Genomic DNA, 4,088 nt, shown 5'->3' with positions numbered 1-4,088 from the left:
TGAGAGATGACAGGCCTTGAGACAACAAAAAAGTATAGGCCATAAAGTCATATCCTCATTTCGAGAAATAAGTTTGTGACTCCAACGCGACTACCAGAAGAAAACGTTAGACCCCAGAGTAATAGAAATCAGTATGGACTGATGAACAAGGTAAACTAAACATGAACTAGGGACTAAGTAATAGTCGGCATCATGAGAATTTCAGAGATTGCGTCCCGGCAATAATAGAATGGAGGACAGAAGAATACCCTTTAAAGGTCATTCGGGAAGACGCTTCCCTAAAGCAAGCAAGGTGAGCAAAGTTAAGCTTAAGGGATTGTATGTGCCGGTTACACTAAGTGTCACCCTCGCGAGTGAGGAATTCTGTTATCCTTGGTACAGAAAGATTACCGCGAGGCGAGTAAGGATCATCGATGAGGTGAAAAGATGCCAAAGATGAAAAGGTAAAACATCTATACGTAGATCATCGTAGCACTAAATCTTAGTGCTCCCCTAAAGGTGGGGGAATATGGTGTGATATGGCATTAAGTCAGAATTAAGTGGTTCTAGTAACTATGGAATGGTAAAGGATGAATGCGATAAAAAAATGAGAAAGGGGTGAGGTTGCACTCATTCAAATCCAACAGATATGCTATGATTCTAGAACATTATGCAAGCACGATGTCAAGGAGAGGAAGTAAGGGTTCCTACCCGAGATGTTATTGATAGATAAGGAACCAATGCGAAACGTAAGTTAAGACAAAGGAAATAACCTAAGAAAGATTACGTGGAATATTGATATGAGAATGGGCCAACGAGTAGTTAGTAGTTGATTCAGGAAGAGCTTGGTTATGGCTAAACAAGAGGACACAGACAAATCAACAGATTGTGCAAGACGAACATAGTGAACCCCAACATGGGGAATTCAGTCTCGCAGATACGACATCGTGACCCTTGGGAAATATTCAGACAAGAGTTGAGGTAATTAAAGGTACCGTATGAATGTTATCGAAATAAAAGATAGTCTTACTGGGAAGACAGTCAAAACTTCAGTTCAGGAGCAACCCTACAAGCACAAGTGCGTGGAAATAAGTAACTACGGATAATTATAGGGGAGGAAGAACATCAAAAATTTCGTCAAGTATACGATGTAATAAGCTCGCAACTTTACAAGAGTCAGAGGATCCTCCCTAAGTACGACAATGAAAGACTAGCTGAGGAAATAAGGAATAAGCCTTCAACCTAAGCATAGTAACTTGAAAAAGAAATGGTCTTGTAATAGCAGTCTCACTACAACATTGTATGCACTCCATAAGAAAGTGGCACTTATCGGATCTAATGAGCGGGAAATGAAACCAAAAGTAATATTCGAGATCATGTGAGTTGCACAAAAATTTCGGCATGCATGGGAACGAAGATAATCTAAGTATACAAGCAACATATGGGCAGAAAGACCAGGAAAAGTAATAGTTTATGTTTAAAGGAAGCTCAGAAGGAACAAAAGGGATTATGCACTTAAGACTTCATAGTGATATCCATGCAGCATATTTGTTGACATTCATACAGCCGTAGAAGACTCCGGTATAAGTTAAAAGAAGGAATTGAGCCTAGGGCATAGACAAAGGATTGAATTGTCAGAAGATTGTATCATGGATATTCCATAGCGCCCATGAAAGGCTAAAGTAATAACTAATACCAGGAGCCGTAAATCGGAAGATAGCTTAAGCCTACACAAAGGGTGATAAGAAGGAAGAGGAAACTAAAGAGTTACATCAACCAAGTAAATCATGAGTCTAATTATTAGACCCAGAAAATTATAGAAATCGTGATTAAAAACATTGCAGAATCACCCTTAATATCATAGGTGCAAGAGAGATAGTACAACAACCGTATTCCATAATGGCTCCATGAGAAAGCCAGTTAGAAGAGTACCAACCTCATAAGAAGTCAGTATGAAGCTCCCACCGGATTATGTATGCACTAGAGGTGCAAGTATTATAATAGAGCTTCAAGTCGTGGATGTGAATTATACCTATGTGGAAGGGAGGTCATAAAAGAGATAGAAGATGTGAGACGAGATTTTAAGGTAAGTAAGGTAAAGGTGAACAACGTACGAGATACTCAAATGCGGAAGGTTGTGAACAATCCATACTTCAGATAAAGGACTAGAAGCGTTGGGATTCAATATCCAGGAATAATAGCGGTGTCATTGATGGCATATCTTCCAGCCTAGGGTCTCTATGTACCTAGAGACCTAGTCAAGAGAGTAAAGAAGAGTTAGAGACGATGTGATGTCTCGCTTGATGTTCCAGAATAACATAAGGAAATCTATGGTGCAAACAAGTTGAAGGAAGGTTGCGAGTTGTATAAATGAATATGTGTAGATCGCAAGCTAAAGTATGATAGAGCGACAAGATTTTAGGAAGACAGGAGTAAGGACAAGAAAGGGAGAGTGAGAAGGTAACGAGAAATGGATGAGTCCTCGGGATTAAGCCCATGAAAACAAGAGAGTTGATGGTTTCTCCAAGTTATAGAAAGATTAGTATAGCCTGAATGAACTCAAAGGAATCTAAGACTAGTAGCATTTAGAAGAGATGAAATGTTGGCATGGTAGTAGAATGAAAGTGTAATTGTGTTATATGAAGGATAACGTTTAGGCCTTCAATTGAGTAATGATTTGAAGAGGATTTCATGGATTGTACAGAATTAAAATACCCACGTAAGGTGAATCACATTGGGATGCTATAAAATACAATTAATGAAGTACAGTATCACCCCTAAGTGGATCAGGAAAATCACTTCAAATATTCCTCGATGTAACATAAGCCCTAGTGGCAATGTATTACGCAAGAAGTTTCAAGTTATCAGTGGTTTATTGTAGATCAATATTGAGGCGAATCATAATGGATGGACAAAAGTCACAAAGTATGAGCTGAGATTAGGTCGTCATTCTTAAGATGAACAGTAATGGGGAAGCATTAAAAGACTTAGCTTTATGCATATAGGATAAGCAACGAGAGTAACCTGGAGTTTGGTTGCATACCTCAGTAACAATAAATCGAAGTAAGAGTTATGGTATAGTATGGCCTACTTAGATGTAGTAAAGTTAATGACGCCCAGAGGGACAACTTGACATAATTTTGTATATGTTCACAAAGTGAGGCCTAAAGATTGGCTAAGAGCTAGAGGAAAGTCGTGGTATGAGAAAGAGGAATAAAGGGGGGAATGCCCTGGCCTTTGGATTTATTCAAAGAACAGTTGCCTAAATGGCAAGAAGAATATTAAAGTATTCGCAAGAGCTATGGGTTATGAGAATGTTAAGTGCATCAGTCAACATTCGAGAACAAATGTTCCAAAGGGAGGAATAATGTTACACCCCATATTTTTTTGTACAAGAAAGTACGCCATAAATAAATTGAAGAAAGCTCGGACATGAGATGTTACATCCCGCATTTTTGTACGTTAAAGTTTCGTCGTAAGTTAATCGACGTAAGCTCGGGAATGAGATTATTTTGGAATTATAAGTATTATGCTATTTCAAACAAGGGATAAGTAAATTCGTAAAGGTGAGAGTTTAAGAAAATAGAAGAAAATAAATTTCGTAGAAGTTTGGCATTTTGGATAAAATACGATCCGAGCTAAAATACCCGGTATTTATGGACTAGTACCATACAAGGTACCACATGGCCATGATATTAAGGTGTATAAAGTATTTTAAAAGTGAGTAGTATTTAAGTAAATTGAGATAATTCTTGATTATGTGGATAATCGGGTAATTAATAAATTTTAGTGGGAGAGAATTAAAAATCTTTGGATAAAGTTAGATAATCTTACGTGGCAGCTTTTGCCTTAAAAATATTGTGACTCTTACATTCATTTAATATGTGGCATGAATCAAAATGAGTCTTGGAGAAGGGATAGTGGCGGTGGCAGTACGTAAAGCAAGGAAATATAAGAGTTATTTCCTTTCCTTCCATTCACTTTTTGGAAGATATACTTATAACATGTAGGTCAAGCAATGTTTCTAGCAAGAGAAATACATTTGTTGCTTCTTCTCAATAAGATTAGAAATGGCCCTTGAGAAATTTGAGCTACAAAGGTAGATATTT

Source organism: Nicotiana tomentosiformis, chromosome 9, assembly GCF_000390325.3.
Source record: "Nicotiana tomentosiformis chromosome 9, ASM39032v3, whole genome shotgun sequence".
NCBI classification, from domain to species: domain Eukaryota; kingdom Viridiplantae; phylum Streptophyta; class Magnoliopsida; order Solanales; family Solanaceae; genus Nicotiana; species Nicotiana tomentosiformis.
Note: the sequence above shows the minus strand (reverse complement) of the source record.